Source organism: Pseudorca crassidens, chromosome 11 (genome assembly GCF_039906515.1).
Source record: "Pseudorca crassidens isolate mPseCra1 chromosome 11, mPseCra1.hap1, whole genome shotgun sequence".
NCBI lineage: Eukaryota > Metazoa > Chordata > Mammalia > Artiodactyla > Delphinidae > Pseudorca > Pseudorca crassidens.
Window position 1 is genome coordinate 27,698,012 of NC_090306.1, and position 19,110 is coordinate 27,717,121.

Genomic DNA, 19,110 nt, shown 5'->3' on the forward strand with positions numbered 1-19,110 from the left:
GAGGGGCAGCAGGGGAAGGGATTTTGACACTCAGAAGGGCCCAGTCACACTGAGGGAATCAGTGGGGACAGGGAGAGACTTTTGAGGGATTGGGGGATCTGAGGGGAATATGGCCAGCATCTCCCCCACCCACTAGGGCCCCCTCCAGCCATGCGGGTCCTGAGCCTAAACCCCGACCCCCACGCAAAGTTCTTTTCCAGCTGCACAGGTCCTTAGTCTAAGCCATGCTTACCCCCCACCTACCCCCACCACCAAGGCATTTTCCACTTTGTTTTCTTTTTTCTTTTTTTTTTTTTTTTTTTTGCTGTTGTGACTCTGTTTTGGTTTGTTGTTGTTGTTTCATTTTTATTTTTATTTTTTCTAATACATTTTATTTTTCTAATTTTATTTTATTTTTTATTCTTTGTTATTGTTCTATTCCTTTTTGTTTGTTGTACTTCTTTTGCTGGGCTGTGTGGCCTGCAGTGTCTTGGTTCCTAGGCCAGTAGCTGAACATGAGTTACTGTGGTGGTACCATGGAGTCTAAACTGCTGGACTAACAGAATACCTCATACCCCAGGGGATATTAATCAGTGTGAGCTCTCCCAGAGTTCCTCATCTCTGCACAAAGACCCAGATGCACTCAATGGCCTGCAAACTCCAGTACTGGATACATCAGGCCTAACAACAGTAAGACAGGAACAAAGCCACACCCATCAAAAAAAATTTTACAGACAATGAAGCAAGGTAAAAACCTACAAGATCAAATATATGAAGAGAAATAAGCAACTTACCTGAAAAAGAATTCAGAGTAATGATAGTAAACATGATCCAAAATCTCGGAAAAAGAATAGAGGTAGAAATCAAAAAAATACAAGAAATGTTTAACGATGACCTAGAAGAACTAAAGAACAAACAAACAGTGATGAACAACATAATAACTGAAATGAAAAATACACTAAAAGAAATCAACAGTAGAATAACTTGAGGCAGAAGAAGGAATAATTGACTTGGAAGATAGAATGCTGGAAATAACTGCCAAGGAGCAGAATAAAGAAAAAAGAATGAAAAGAAATGAGGACAGTCTCAGAGACTTCTGGGAAACATTAAATGCACCAACATTCGAATTATAGGGGTCCCAAAGGAAGAAGAGAAAGAGAAAGGGTCTCAGAAGATATTTGAAGAGATTATAGTCAAAAACTTCCCTAACATGAGAAAGGAAATAACCACCCAAGTCCAGGAAGTGCAGAGAGTCCCATACGGGATAAACCCAAGGAGAAACACAAGACATATTAATCGCACTAACAAAACTAAATTCAAAGAAGAAATATTAAAGGCAGGGAAAAGCAACAAATAGCATACAAGGGAATCTCCATAAGGTAATCAGTGGATTTCTCAGCAGAAACTCTGCAGACCAGAAGGGAGTGAGTGACAGGATATATTTAAAGTGATGAAAGGGAAAAACCTACAACCAAGATTACTCTACACAGCAAGGATCTCATTCAGATTCAACAGAGAAATCAAAAGCTTTTCAGAGAAGAAAAATCTAAGAGAATTCAGGACCACAAAAGCAGCTGTACAACAAATGCTAAAGGAAATTCTCTAGGCAGGAAACACAAGAGAAGAAAAAGACCCACTAAAACAAACTCAAAACAATTAAGAGAATGGTAACAGGAATAAACATATTGTTAATTACATTGAAAGTAAATTGATTAAATGCTTCAACCAAAAGCCACAGACTGGCTGAATGGATACAAAAACAAGATCCATATATATGCTGTCTACAAGGGACCCACTTCAGACCTAGAGACACATACAGACTGCAAGTGAAGGGACGGAAAAAGATATTCCATCAAAATGGTGAAAAGAAAGCTGGAGTAACAATACCCTTATCAGATAATCTAGATTTTAAAATAAATACTGTTGCAAGAGACAGGAAGGACACTACTTAATGATTAAGGGATCAATCCAAAAAGAATATATAACAAATATAAATATTTATGCACCCAACATAAAAGCACCTCAATACATAAGGTAAATACTAACAGCCATAAAAGGGGAAATCAACAGTAACACAGTAATTGTGGGGAAATTTAACACTCCACTTACACCAATGGGTAGATCATCCAGACAAAAAATTAATAAGGAAACACAAGCTTTGAATGACAAAATAGATCAGATACACTTAACTGATATTTACAGTACATTCCACCCCAAAGTGGCAGATTACACTTTCTTCTCAATTGCACACGAAATATTCTCCAGGATAGATCAGATCCTGGGTCACAAAATCAAGCCTTGGTAAATTTAAGAAAATTGAAATCATATCAAACATCTTTTCTGACCCACAACACTATGAGATTAGAAATCAATTACAGGAAAAAAAAAAAAACTTTAAGAAACACAACACATGGAGGCTAAACAATTCACTACTAAATAACCAAGAGATCACTGAAGAAATCAGAGAGGAAATTTTAAAATGCATAGAAACAATGACAACAAAAACAAGATGACCCAAAACCTATGGGACACAGCAAAAGCAGTTCTAAGAGGAAAGTTTAGAGTAATTCAATCTCACCTCAAGGAACAAGAAAAATCTCAAATAAACAATCTAACCTTACACTTAAACAACTAGAGAAAGAAGAACAAACAAAACTCAAAGTTAGTAGAAAGAAAGAAATAAAAAAGATGAGACCAGAAATAAATGAAATAAAAATGAAGAAAAGAATAGAAAAGATCAATAAAACTAAAAGTTGGTTCTTTGAGAAGATAAACAAAATTGATAAATCTTTAACCAGACTCATCAAGAAAATTAGAGTGGGCTTGAATCAATAAAATAAAATATGAAAAAGGAGAAGCTACAACTGATACTGCAGAAATACAAAGGATCTTAAGAGACTACTACAAGCAACTATATGCCAATAAATGGAAATCCTAGAAGAAATGGAGAAATTCTTAGAAAGGTGCAACCTTCCAAGACTGAACCAGGAGGAAATAGAAAATATGAATAGACCAGTCACAAGTAATGAAATTAAAACTTCAATTAAAAATCTTCCAACAAAGAAAAGTCCAGGACCTGATGGCTTCCCAGGAGAATTCTATCAAACATTTATAGAAGAGCTAACACCCATCCTTCTCAAACTCTTCCAAAAAATTTCGAGGAAGGAACACTCCTAAGCTCAATCTATGAGGCCACCATCAGCCTGATACCAAAACCAGACAAAGATATCACAAAAAAAGAAAATTACATACCAATATAGACACAAAAATCCTAAACAAAATATTAGCAAACTGAATCCAGCAATACATTAAAAGGAGACTATGTCATGATCAAGTGGGATTTATCCCAGGGATGCAAAGATTCTTCAATATATGCAAATCAATCAATGTGATACACCATATTAACAAACTGAAGAATAAAAACCATATGATCATCTCAATAGATGCAGAAAAGGTTTTGACAAAATTCAGCACCCATTTACGATAAAAGCTCTCCAGAAAATGGGCATAGAGGGAACCTACCTCATCATTATAAAGGCCATATATGACAAACTCACAGCAAACATCATTAACAATGATGAAAAACGAAAAACATTTCCTCTAAGATCATGAACAAGACAAGGATGGATGTCCTCTCTCGCCACTCTTATTCAACATAGTTTTGGAAGTCCTAGCCATGGCAATCAGAGAAGAAAAATTAAAGAAATACAAATTGGAAAAGAAGTAAAACTGTCACTCTTTGCAGATGACATGATACTATACATAGAAAATCCTAAAGATGCCACCAGAAAACTACTAGAGCTAATTAATGAATTTGGTAAAGTTGTAGAATACAAAATTAATGCACAGAGATCTCTAGCATTCCTGTACACTAGCAATGAAAGATCAGAAAGGGAAATCAAGGAAATAATCTCATTTACCATTGCAACAAAAAGAATAAAATACCTAGGAATACACCTACCTGAGGAGGAAAAAGATTTGTACTCAGAAAGCTATAAAACACTGACGAAAGAAATCAAAGATGACACAGACAGATGGAGAGAAATACCATGTTCCTGGATGGGAAGAATCAAAAATGTGAAAATGACTATACTCCCCAGAGCAATTTACAGATTCAGTGTAATCCCTATCAAATTACCAATGGCATTTTCCACAGAATTAGCAAAAAATTTTACAATTTCTATGGAACCACAAAGGCCTTGAATAGTCAAAGAAATCTTGAGAAAAAATGATGAAGCTAGAGGAATCAGACTTCCTGTCTTCAACTATACTAAAAAACTACAGTAATCAAGACAGTAGGGTACTGACACAAATCAGAAATATAGATCAATGGTACAGGATAGAAAGCCCAGAGATAAATCCACGCACCTGTGGTCAACTAGTCTATGACAAAGGGGGCAGGAATATACAATGGAGAAAAGACAGGCTCTTCAATAAGTGGTGCTGGAAAAACTGGACAGCTACATGTAAAAGAATGAAATTAGAACACTCCTTAATACCACACACAAAAATAAACTCAAAATGGATTAAAGACTTAAGGGTAAGACCAGACACTATAAAACTCTTAGAGGAAAACATAGGAAAAACACTCTTTGACATAAATCACAGCAAGATCTTTTTTTGACCCACTTCCTAGAGTAATGAAAATAAAAACAAAAATAAACAAATAGGACCTAATGAAATTTTGCACAACAAAGGAAACCATAAACAGGACCCTCAAAATGGGAGAAACTATTTTCAAATGAAGCAACAGATAAAGGATTAATCACCAGAATATATAAATATCTCAGGCAGCTCAATATCAAAAATATCAAAAAACAACTAACCCAATCAAAACATGGGTGGAAGACCTAAATAGACATTTTCCCAAAGAAGACATACAGATGGCCAAGATGCACATGAAAAGATGCTCAACATCACTAATTATCAGAGAAATGCAAATCGAAACTGCAATGAGGTATCACTTCACACCAGTCAGAATGGCTGTCATCAAAAACTCTACAAACAATAAATGCTGGAGAGGTTGTGGAGAAAAGGGAACCCTCATGCTCTGTTGGTGGGAATGTAAATTTATACAGCCACTATGGAGACCAGTCTGGAGGTTCCTTATAAAACTAAAAATAAAACTACCATATGACCCCACAATCCTACTACTGGGCATATACCTTAAGAAAACCATAATTCAAAAGACACATGTACCCCAATATTCATTGCAACACTATTTACAATAGCCAGGAGATGGAAGCAAGCTAAATGTCTATTGACAGATGAATGGATGAAGAAGCTGTGGTACATACATATAATGGATTATTATTCAGCAGTAAAAAGGAACAAATTTGGGTCATTTGTAGAGACATGGATGAACCTAGAGACTGTCATACAGAGTGAAGTAAGTCAGAAAGAGAAAAAAAATTGTATATTAATGCATATATGTGGAATCTAGAAAAATGGTACAGATGAACCCATTTACAGAGCAGGAATAGAAACACAGATGTAGAGAATGGACAGGTAGACACAGGGTGGGAAGAGGAGATTGGGATGAACTGGGAGATTAGGGTTGACATATATACACTACCATCTGTAAAATAGATAGCTAGTAGGAGCCTGCTGTATAGCACAGGGAGCTCAGCTCAGTGCTCTGTGATGACCTAGATGGGTGGGATGGGGGGGTATGGAAGGGAGGTCCATAGGGAGAGGATATATGTATACATATAGCTGATTCACTTCATTTTACAGCAGAAATGAACACAACATTGTAAAGCAATTATACTCTAATAAGAAAAAATTACTTAATAGCCACACATGGCTAGTGGCTGCCATATTGGATACCGAAATATTGAACATTTTCATTATCATAGAAAGTTCTGTGGAAAGCACTGGTTTAGAATATAATTATATATTTTTTTAGAATATTGTTAAAATTAAAAAAAAACAATTTTAAAATTTTTATAGAAAAACCTTTACTCTTAAAAGACATTCAAGAACTCTAATGAGTTGAAAGACACTATGGTAAATGATAAGAGACCATAGTAGATAGTAGGACATGAGTAGAAGGATTATTACTATCATGTTAACTGCTTTCCCCCTAGTCTTAGTGCTTAATAAATACTTGTTGAAAGATTGAATCACCATTTTAAAAAGAAAGCTATGAATATAAATTATGTTTTAAATGTATGAATTTCTTCACTATTCAAAAATTTATTCCTTCACACTCTGTAAGATGGCTATAATCAAAAAGTCTAACAATAATAGTAAGTATTGGTAAGGATATGGAGCAACTATAACCCTCATACACTGTTGGTGGGAATGTAAAATGGTGCAGCCACTTTGGGAAATAGGCAATTCCTCAAGTGATTAAACAGAGTTACTGTATGACTCAGCAATTGCACTCCTAATTATATATCCAAGAGAAATGAAAACCTTGTACCTGAACGTTTATAGCAGCACTAATCAGAATAGCCAAAAAGTACAAACAAGCAAAATACCCATAAACTGATGAATAGATAAATAAAATGTGGTATATCCACACTGGAATATTATTATAATATTCCATTATAATAATTCCATTATAAACAATGGAATATTATTTGGTCATAAAAAGGGATGAAATACTGATACATGATATACTGTGTTTGAACCTTAAAAGCATGCTAATCTTCAGATACAAAGTACATTAATATTTGCTTAGGGCTGAGGGTGGAATGGAGTGGGGGTACAGGGAGGGGATAAGGTAAAGAGCAAGGAGTTTCTTTTTCAAGTGACAAAAATGTTCTAAAGTTGACTGTGATGGTTGCACATATCAGTGAACATACCAAAAGACATTAATTATACACTTTATATGGGTGAATTTATGATATATCACTCACATTTTAATCAAGTTGTTGTAGAAAAAAGAAACTAAGAATTTCTGGGAAGTGGCCAAGATTGTGAAGTAGGAAGACTCTAGGTTCACCTCCTTTCATGAGCACACCAAAATTACAACAATTTACAGAGAAACTATTGATGAGAGAAACCAGAACACTAGCAGAAAAGATATTCTACAACTAAAGATATAAAGAAGGCTAAGGATGTGGAGAAAAGGAACTGTTGTACACTGTTGCTGGGAATGTAAATTGGTGCAGCCACTGTGGAACAGTACAGCAGTTCCTCAAAAAACTAAAAATAGAACTACCATGTAATCCAGCAATACCAGTCCTGTGCATATATCCAAAGAAAATGAAAACACAATTCAAAAAGATACATGCCTCCTAAGTGTCCATCAACAGATGAGTGGATAAAGAAAAATGTGATTTTATATATATACATATATATATATGTATATATGTATATATATATATATATATATGTATACACACACATACACACACACACACACAAAACAGAACACTACTCAGCCATAAAACTGAATAAAATGTTGCCATTTGCAAAAACATAGATGACCTTGGAGGGTATTATGTTCAGTGAAATAAGTCAGACAGAGAAAGACAAATACCGTATGTTATTTCTTATATGTGGAGTCTAAAAAAATAAACAAACTAGTAACTATAACAAAAAAAGAAATGTATTCACAGGCACAGAGAACAAACTAGTGGTTACCAGTGGGCAGAGAGAAGTGGGGAGGGACAAGATGGGGTAAGGGATTGAGAGGTATAAATTACTATGTATAAAATAAATAAGCCACAAGGATATATTGTACAGCACAGGAAATATATCCAGTATTTTACAACAACCATAAATGGAGTAAAATCTTTAAAAATTATGAATGTCGTACACCTGAAAGTTATATAATATTATCAATCAACTATAGCTCAATACAGAGGGAAGGAAGGAAGGAAGGAAAGAGAGAGAGAGAAAGAAAGAAAGAGAAAGAAAGAAAGAAAAAAAGAAAGAAAGAAAGAAAGAAAGAAAGAAAGAAAGAAAGAAAGAAAGAAAGGAAGGAAGGAAGGAAGGAAGGAAGGAAGGAAGGAAGGAAGAAAGAAAGAAAAAGAAAGAAAGAAAGAGAGAGAAAGAAAGATATAAAAAAGAACAACAAGATGGTTAGGAGGGGCAGAGATGCAGCATAGTCAAGACTCACATTCCTAGGTGGGTGACACACAAATGGGAGGATAATGACAATTGCAGAAGTTCTCCCAAGGAGCAGTGCAGGGGGATGGGGGGGAAGGTAGTTGAGCACACATTGGGCTCCCCAGTCTGGGCATCCTGAGCTGGAAAGATGAGTCCTCAGAATGTTTGGCTTTGAATGCCAGCGGGTCCTACTTTCAGGACAGCCAAAAGGCTGAGAGAAATAGAGTCCACTTTTAAAGGATGCATACACAATTTCACATTCTTTGGGACCCAGAGAAGAAGCAGTAATTTGAAAGGACCCTGGGTCAGCCCCACCTTCTGATTTTGGAGAGAAGCATAAGGCAACTGGAGATAACTTTAGGGACATAGACATGGCAACAGCCATTTTGGGGACTCATTCTACCACAAGGACTTAGTGCTGGCAAGCAACATTTTGGAATCCTCCCTGTAGCTTATTAGTTCCAGGACGCAGCCTCACCCACCAATGGGCTGATATCAGCCTTGGGACTCCTGGGTCCTGAAGCCAGAGATCCCAGGACCTAGATCTACCCACGATATTGGGCTGGCACTAGTCCACGGACTCTGTCTCACCCACCAGTGGACAGGAACCAGACCTGAGACCTGTGGACCCCAGTCTTAACTACCAGTAGCAGATACCAGACCCAGGACCACTGCAGCCCAACCAGCCTGCCATATCAGTACACAGCCTACCCATGAGCAAGCCAACACCAGCTCTAGAACCCCAAGAATATTGCAGCCAGAGACCCAGGAACAAATTTCCATTTGCCAGTGAGCCAGCACTAGCCCTGTGAAGCTCTGGGCCCCAGCCCCACCTTTCAGTAGACCAATACCAGTTCCAAGACACATTGGACCCCAAGCCAGCTGTCCCAGGATCCAGCCCCCTGCACCAGTGAGCCAACACCAATTTTGAGACACTGTGGACCCCACAGTCAGTCATGTCAGGAACCAGTTTCACCCACCAGGACACCGACACTAGATCTGGGATCCCCAGCCCCACAACCACCCACTCCAGAACCTGGCTCCACCCACCAGTGAGCCAGCACTAACCCCAGGACACCCCTGGGCCCCTGTAGCCATCAGCCTTGTGACTTGGTCCTGCCAACCAGCAACCACCAGCCCCACACAAGGTAGGGCCTAGTGACCAACCAGATCAGAGGCCAACCATGCCTATCTGACCACCCACAGTAGTCAGCCCACCACAACAAAAGGACTTAAGCAACCCAAACTGAGGGTATAAAGAGTATAAAGCTTTGGTGTCCAGTGTGCTATGCACTGGTGGGACACATAGGATATAACCTGTAAAAAGCCACTTGTCCCAGGCTGAGAAACATAACCAATTTACCAAATACATAGACATAAAAATGGCAAATTAGGCAAAATGAGTAGACTGAGGAATATGTTCCAAATAAAGGAACAAGATAAATCCCCAGAAGAACTAAGTGGAGATAGGCTATCTACCCCATAAAGAGTTCAATGTAATGACTTAAAGATGTTCAAAGAACTTGGGGCCCCAATCTCTTCCTGATTCATGGTTCTTCTGCCATTGCTTGTTGCTGGAACTGCAGTGGCCATGAGGATGGCATCTATCAGACATTTGGATGCTCTTCCAATAGTCACAAGTCCAAACCATCCAGATGCAATCCTAGTGGAGGACTACAGAGCTGGTGATATGATCTGTCCTAAATGTGACCTGGTTGTAGTTGACCGGGTTATCAATGTGGGATCTGAGTGGAGAACTTTCAGCAATGATAGAGCAACAAAAAACCCATCTCAAGTTGGGGATTCTCAGAATTCTCTTTTGAGTGGTGCAGATTTGTCTGCTTTAAAAAACAAAAACACACTTAGAAAAGATTAGATGAACAGAGTAAGAAGTTGGAAGTTTTCAACAAAGTGCTAGAAAGTACAAAGAAAAATCAAACAGAGATGAAGAATACAATAACTGAAATTTAAAAATACAGGAAACTATATTTACTACCTTATAATAACCTATTTTGGAAAAGAATCTGAATCAGTTTCACTGATTCACATTGCTGTACACCAGAAACTAACACAACATTGTAAATCAAGTATACTTCAATTTAAAAAATAATAATAATAGCAAATGAAAATACCTAGAAGGGGGCTTCCCTGGTGGTGCAGTGGTTGAGAGTCTGCCTGCCGATGCAGGGGACACGGGTTCGTGCTGGTCTGGGAGGATCCCACATGCCACAGAGCTGCTGGGCCTGTGAGCCATGGCCACTGAGCCTGCGCATCCAGAGCCTGTGCTCCACAATGGGAGGGGCCACAACAGTGAGAGGCCCACGTAACGCAAAAAAAACAAAACAAAAAAACAAAAATACCTAGAAGGAATCAACAATAGATTAGATGATACAGAGGAACAGATCCGCCAGCTGGAAGACAGAGTAGTGGAAATCACTGAAACTGAATAGAAAAAAAGAAAAAAAAAAGGAATGAGGACCATTTAAGAGACCCTAGGAAAATATCAAGCCCACTAACATTCACAATATAGGTATCTCAGAAGGAGAAGAGAGAGAGAAAGGGGCAGGAAACATATTTGAAGAAAGAATAGCTGAAAATTTCCCTAACCTGGGAAAGGAAACAGACATCCAGGTCCAGAAATCACAGAGTCCTGAAATCACAGAGTCCTGAACTGGATTAACCCAAAGAGGGCCACACCAAGGCACATTATCATTAAATAGGCAAAAATTAAGGATAAAGAGAGAGTATTGAAAGCAGAATGGGAAAAGCAACAAGTTACATAGAAGGGAACTCCCATAAGGCTATCAGCTAACTTTTCAGCAGAAAATCTGCAAGCACAACATATTTAAAGCAATGAAAGGAAAAAACCTACAACCAAGATACTCTACCTGGCAAAGCTTTCTTTCAGATTTGATAGAGAGATCAAATGTTTTACAGACAAGCAAAAGGTAAAAGAGTTAAAAAACACCAAACCTGCTTTACAAGAAATGTTACAGGGACTTCTCTAAGTGAAAAATAAAAGGCCACAACTAGAAACATGAAAATTATGGAAGGAAAAATCTCATCAGTAAAGAAAAATATACAATAAAGGCATAAATCAATTGCATATAAAGCTAGTAAGAAGGTTAAAAGACAAAAGTAGTAAAATCATCTATCTGTAGGTAAGGGATACGCAAAACAAAAAGATGTCAGTAAATGTTTGGTAGAGGAGTAAAAATTCAGCGTTGTCAAAATGCATTTGGACTTAAGAGATTAGCAAATATATGCTCCACTGTGTTCATTGCAGCATTATTTACAAGAGTCACGATATGGAAGCAATTCAAGTGCCCATTGATAGATAAATGAATAAAGTAGATGTGACATATATATATATATATATATATATATATAATGGAATATTACTCAGCCATAGAAAGAATAAAATCTTTCCATTTGCCACAACATAGATGGACCTAGAGGATATTATACTAAGTGAAATAAGTCAGACAGAGACAAATACCACATGGTTTCACTTATATTTGGAATCTAGAAAACAAAACAAGTGAAAAAACAATAAAACAGACAGAAACAGAGTTATAGATACAGAGAACAAACAGGTGGTTGCCATAGGGGAGGGGAGGTGGAAGAAGAAAGTAAATAGGTGAGGGAGATTAAGAGGTATTAATATAAACTTCCAGTTACAAAATAAATGAGTCATGGGTATGAAATATACAGTGTAGGGAACATAGCCAATATTTATGTAATATCTGTATGCTGATGTATCATAACTAGACTTACTGTGTTGGCCATCTGAAATGTATAGAAATATGGAAGCGCTGTGTTGTATACCAGGAACTAACACAATTAATTATACTTCAAAAACAAACAGACTCAGAAAAAGAGAACAGATTTTTGGTTAACAGAGGTGGAGTGTGGGGGAATGGAAAATTGGATGAAGACAGTCAAAAGTACAAACTTCCAGTTATAGGAGAAATGAGTACTAGTGATGTAATGTACAACATGATAAATATAGTTAACACTGCTGTATGTTATTTATGAAAATTGTTAAGAGAATAAATCCTGAATTCTCATCGCAAGAAAAATAAATTTCTATTTCTTTAATTTTGTATTTATATGAGATGATGGATATTCACTAAACATATTGTGATAATCATTTCATGACGTATGTAAGTCAAATCATTATGCTACAGACCTTAAACTTACACAGTGCTGTATGTAAATTATATCAATAAAACTGGAAGAAAAAACTAGTAAGTTGTGTGCTGGAGTAAATATACTGATAAGAGATTAGATCTATCAATCTATCCAGCTATATAATATATATATATATATCTTTTGTTTATCAAACTTTACATTAATGTATTAAAGATTAGTACTTTTCACATTAGCTCATTCCACCATGTTTATTATAAATAATACTAAAGTTAGAAAGTCTGCCGTTTTGTGTAACTGAGTTAATATCTCCAAACTCCACTCTTATTTGTGACATCATATCTCACATTATTGTTAAAAGGGACTATAGACTATACAAGAAATCACTATGTAAATTTGAAAGAAAATAAAATTTTAATTATTGGTATGTTATGATTTATGACCATCGATTATTAGTTTAGGATTATTTTGATTTATTATTCTCAATGAATGGGCACTGTCACAATAACAAACTTCTCGAAACCTAGGACAGTATCAAGGGTTCAAAACATGTTTGTTACTAATGTGGATGTCTTTGCATAACTACTATCCTCATCAAATCAATGTATTTCTGAAAAGTTATATACAGATTGAAATTTTAAAAATTGAAGGCTTCTTTAATTGAGCTAGGGTATTTGTTATATAAAGAAACTCACTCTGTTTTATTGTTGTAGTTGTTTTCTTTTCACAGAGTGAAATCATTACGTAATTTGAAAAGTTATCCCATGTTGTTTGTGCTGTAAATTTATGTTGTTTTTAATGTTTATTCTTAAGACTACATCAACAACAGTCTAAACATTTCACCTTTATTTTATTGTATAAGCTTCACATGTTGGCGTTTAGAAATCCTCCTGTGATAGAAACAACTGATAGATTATTGGTGTCCTTGCTGGAAAAGTGAAATTAGTTTATCAACAATGAAATAAATACACGTATCCTACTAAAGTAGGGAAATTTATGGAAAATATTTTATTATTTGACTGATTTACAAAAATTACAGATTTTATTGGAAGTCTCATGAATGTGTCTTGTGAAACATAATGAAATACTTTTATTTCTCTTGAGAATAATCTTATATAATACATTCGTGCTCCTCTGAATTTGAGGGGAACAGCCCAAAGCTGTGTGCTATCAAAATGCAAATGTAACACCATATTGCCAGGAACCTACTCTCCCCAGCAGGAAATATAGAACACAATAATTTAATTCATGCTGGAAAATGATGTTTTCCATTAGCACAGATTTACTTTCAAAAACAAAATTAAGTGTTGACTTGGAAGTAATCAGTCCTCTTCTTTTAGAAGTTTCAATTTTTCTTATATAGGGGGCAAGTTCTTCCAAAATGTATATAAGAAATGGGTATATTTCTGTTAACTATATCAATTTTCGCCAGATACAGTTTGATGTAAATTACCTTGAAAGATCAGTAAAGTGGGCATGACTGTGGACAACAAAACATGGAATATATAAACACTTTTGAGAACCAATGACTCTTAAAGAGCTGGTATGCCTCTCACTCGTCTTGGGCCTGGACTAATGTTTATGTCCTTGCAGAAAGTGATATATTAAAGCAGATTTCTGGCTACCATGAGAATTTAAATGGCCTATAATTAATTAATAAACAAACAAATAAATAAATATATTTGTATTTCTCTATAGTTTTCTTCTGAAAATAGAATTTAAATGCACTGCTTCAAAATTCATGCTCTCATACATACTTTCGTACATACTTTCGCACAAGCTGCTATATCTAAGTGGAATATTCTCCCTCCTCCCACACCCTTTGTTTTTGACATCTAACAAAACTATATTGTTCTTTATTTTAAGCCTGAGCATCTTTTGGGAAGCTCTCTCTAACACTAGGAATAAATGATTCTACACACTAAGCTATTAGTGTTCCCATTTTCACAATGTGTTTTCAGATTTGTTCTTATACATTAATAAATCTCTCAAAGCAGAGATGTAATTATACTTTCTAAATAAGGCAATAAACGTGTGGTCATACTTAAAACTGTCATAAATAACTAAAGCTAAATTTTATTCTTCAAAATAAATGAATAATGTAAATTTGTGTGGCTGTGCCCTTGATTTAGTATAGCAAGGAATTTTTTAATCACTCATTTGCTAATCAAAGATGTATTATAATCTTTGACAGAGTATCCCTGAATTCATTAGTTTAATGACAGGATATATTTTAATGAAATATTGTTTAATATGGCTTTGCAATCAACAGATAGCTATTAAATATTTACTGGGAGCATGTCAAGCACAAGACCTATTACTCAAGCTTTGCTAAACTACCTGTTTTCTAGACTGAATTAGTTATAGATTCTTGGGCAAATGTTCTTGCACAGAGTTGGGCAAATGACGTCACAACATTTCCTAGAACACAATCTATTCCCATCTCTTCAAGCAGTCCCTGATGACTTTATTTATTTATTTTTGACTGGGTACTGTGCACTTTATTGATGGCAATTGATAAGGTAGAGTTTCCTAAGTCCTTCCTCTTCTTCAGGGGTCTGGGATAGAAACTGTGTCAAGAACTGGAGATCCTCCAGTTGGGTCAAAGATTGAGTTGGGGCAAAGACTCCCCAGCAGTAAGCACCTCTTTATTCCTCTCCTGTTCTCACTGGGGCTGGTGTTCCAGGGGACTCACTCCTTAGAGGTCATGTGGACTATAAGGTCCACCACTTTATTGCTGTAGCCAAATACATTGTCATAAAATGAGCTTGACAAAGTGGTCATGGAAGGCAATACCAGTCCCAGCAACAAAGGTGGGAGAGTGGGTGTCACCTTTAAAGTCACAGGAAACAACCTAGTCCTCAGTGTAGCCCAGGATATCCTTTAGGGCTTCCTCCAATGCCTGCTTCACCGCCTTCTTGATGTCATCATATTTAGAAGCTTTCTGCACACTGCAGAGCAGATCCAGCACTGAAACATTAGGGGAAGGGACACAGAAGGCCATGCCAGTGAGCTTCCCAGTCAGCTCAGGAAGACCTTTCCCACAGCCTCAGCAGCACCAATAGAAGCAAGAATGATGTTCTGGGCTTCCCCACAGTCATGACACCACAGTTTCTCAGAGGTACCATCTACATTCTTCTGGGAAGAAGTGATGGCAAGGACTGTGATCATGCATCCCTCCACAATGCCAAAGTTGTCATAAATGACTTTGACCAAGAGGACCAAGGAGTTTGTGATGCAGGAGGCATTGCTGACAATCTTGAGAGAGCTGTCATACTTCCCATGGTTCATGCCCATCACAAACATGGGGGCATTAGCAGAAGAAGAAGAGGTGATGACTCTTAGGTTCAACGTGAGCCCTAGTCTTCTCCAAGCTAGTGAAGACACCAGTGGACTCTACAACATAATCAGCACCAAAATCACTTCATTTGATGTTGGCAGAATCTTGTTCGTGGAAGATGGAAGTTATATTTCCATTGAAGACATGCTTCCAGTTCTCAGCCTTGACTCTACCACTGAAATTGCCATGGGTGGAATCATACTGGAACATGTAGAATATGTAATTGAGGTAATGAAGGGGCCACGGATGGCAAGCAATATTCACTTTGCCAGAGTTAAAAGTGCCCTGGTGACCAGGTGCCCTATTGGTCAAATCCATTTACTCCAACCTTCATCATTGTGTCTCAGGGTCATGGCTTGACATGCAGAAAGATGTGGCTGCCTGTTGAAAAAAGCAGCACATAGAGCCTCAATCACTTTACTTTTCTCCTTCTCAAACAAACTTAAGTTATATTATATCCTATGATAAATCCCAGTTATCTTTTATTTATTCATTCATCCATTCACAGAACATGTTACCTGCTATCTAGTATTTACATGATAAATTTTCACTGATAAATAATTTTAGCAACACGGTAAGTGCACTATATTACATAGCTTTACAGCAATAACAACCTCAAACATTTATTTTTCATTCATATTACCTGTAGGTAGTTGTGGTTTGGCTACTGTGACTCTCATTATTCTCATTATTCCCAGTAGTTACATTCTACAAAGTCACCATGAATGCTGAGTTAGCACTTACTGAACTATTGTTTCAAGGGGACCTGCAAGCCTCTGGTCACAGCATTTTTGACAACCAAACTGCCATTTGAATTATGTATGTTTGCCAAAATCCTTGTAAAATAAGTCAGCGTCACCATCATTGGAAATCTGCTCTTCCACATGGCCTTCTCCTATATAAGAGTTAGCAGGTATTTTTTTTAAGTTTTTGCACATCCTCCTGACCTGCAGAAGCTTTGTCATCTGCAAGATTATTTTTCATGCTGTATCTCCTTTTGAAAAGTATGAGCCATAATATCTATTTTTAGAGGCAACAGCCCTTTCCTTCTGAATAAAAAATACCCAGAGATTCAGTGACTTCGAGAAATTTGTTCTCTAAAACAGAACTGTAATTGAGAGGTTTAATGAATTGATGAATTGTTAGTGCCCTTAAACTATCTCTCAGTAGATTCACTGTCCTAAGGTAGCATAGTTATAGAGGTCTTGCTGGGACGGAGGGAAGAATAGATGAGTTTATGTTATCTCAGGCTATAAATAGTAGTTGGGACTTCCCCGGCAGTCCAGTGGTTAAGACTCCACATTTCCACTGCAGGGGTGAAGGTTCGACCCCTGGTCGGAGAACTAAGATCCCACATGCCAGGTGTTGTGGCCAAAAACTTTTTAAAAAGAAGCTAATTTTAGTTGAAATTATATCATTGGTATTCATGGGATATTTAGGTTTTCAATACTGCCCTGGTAATCTTTTTATTGTTGATATCAGTGTTATAAACTTTTTTTGATATCTTAATACAAGCCAATAGTAAGTTGAAAGCCATTAGGTTTATTACTGATTGCTTATACCAGGGATTGTCAAATTATTGTCAACTGAAATAAAAGCACACAACATGAGAGCTGTGAGTTTCAGTTTTATGTGAGGACTTCCTTAGGACTATAGCCCAGGAGACAGCCTCTCGGATAGCTCTGAGGAATCTCTCTGAAGGGATGAAAGGGGAGGTAAGCATATATGTGACTTTGGAGAAGAGGTATGTGCAATAAAGCACACATTTTTGTAGAAGGTTACTGCTGTCACAAGGCACAGGTATCTTAGTTAATGATTTTAAGATGCAAGAAATTGGTTTATAAAATTTTCTCCTGAAAGCATGTAACTATCTGAAGGCCTGTTCTACAAGTTTTCCCAGAGCACAGAGTGCCTTATTCCTGATCTCCACTCTGAACTCCTTCAGGGTGTATTGAAGGTCAGCAACTGTGCTGGCTCGTGACTTAATTCTTGCAGAACCAGATGGCAAGTGACATTCTTTGTTAGTTGTGCCCCCTCATGGTCAAAAACTCAACAATGGTTTGAAAGATATTACATGACCATTTGTCCCATTGTACTAGGAATGCTCATTCTTAGGCCAGGATTTTGTTGATAGGCTACTCAATGTGCTATTACCAGAGTAGGCCCTATTAATTGATAGCAGAAGTTCCTGGACCACCTGTCTTACTAGTCTGTTATGGTCGAGGAGAAGATTCCCTCTGGTTGCTTCTTCCCATATCTAGACTTACACTGTTACAATCATTGATCTTATTTGGAACTATATATTTGGTCAATCATTTCAAGCCACCTAGTTACAATTATTTTTATTGGCAGCCCAGTCACATGTTTGGCACCTCAAGAAACAACAATCTTGTAAAATAGGCAGAATATAAGTACTATAGCTAGCATTAATAATAGTATTATAAGTAAATATTTAAGCCAAGAATTTCCATTAGGTATGGCCGAGTATACCTCAAACTCATCTAGCCCTGTCTTATCGCTATCTTAAAGGTAATTATATATTGGTATTGTTCATAAGGCACCCAGCACAATTTCTTAATGTTATTACGTTGAACTTCTTAATGTTATTCGGTTGATTATCCTTAGTATGATTTAATTGTTCCCAACATAAGGGCCTTTAAACTTAAATGACCTGGTATTAGCCATATGAATCCAGCCCCAAGTTGAGGGAGGTTATATTCTTTAACCAAAATTTAGCTCATTGTTCTGATTGAGCTTGAGTAATTTTAAAAGAAAATTCATATTTATGACATGGTCAGAGCAAGTATGATTCATTGGCTAAGTGAGGGTGTCTCATCTCATAATATCAGTAGTGGCCTAAACAGAACTGTAACTTCTTTAGTCTAGGTTAAATTTCCTAAGACCATCCAGTTAGAGTCTTAAGGAGGAGAAATCCACAAAGGTAGAGAGGTAATGACCATAAACCCAACTACTGAATTAATTTTTAAACGCTGCATAGAATTTGTGCCCATGATAGAAAAACATTGATTTTCTTGCAAAAGTCCAAGATATTAAAAAAAAATTAATAATCATACAGTTCAGTTCCGGCATCTTGGCAGGTCTGTTTACTTCTGTTGTTTTCTTCTTCTTGTCCTGGTGTGAGTGTAGTTTCTCCTCTGAGCATTGTTTTAAGGGGAGTTTGAGGTCAGCAGTCCTCTCTATAGACCAGTCCAGTGCAGCACCCTATCTAAGTGGTAAATATGAATCTAAAAGTCAATTTCCTTCAGTTCTTCTGTGCATGAGCGGGTTAAGAGTACCTGATAAGTTTTCTTCCATCTACATTGAAGATAGTCCTTTAAATGATGCTTTTTCTAGTATGCATAATATCCTAATTGTAGGTCATGGGGCATCTGATCTTCATTCAAGGTAGATTACTGTGATAAGCTTCAGAAACAAACTCAGAGTGTCCTTTTAATAATTCAATTAAAATTTACAATAATGTAACATAATAACAAGGAGCTATCTAGGAAGTGAGTTTTAGGCAGTAAATACAGACCTCAGTTAACAACTAGAATTTAATATCCACTGAAACATAA

General features: G+C 36.8%; 1 pseudogene; it reads right to left on the reverse strand.

The window, feature by feature from the left end:
• Positions 1-14,886: 14,886 nt before the first annotated feature.
• On the reverse strand, positions 14,887-15,872 carry LOC137202804 (glyceraldehyde-3-phosphate dehydrogenase-like; annotated as a pseudogene).
• Positions 15,873-19,110: the final 3,238 nt, after the last annotated feature.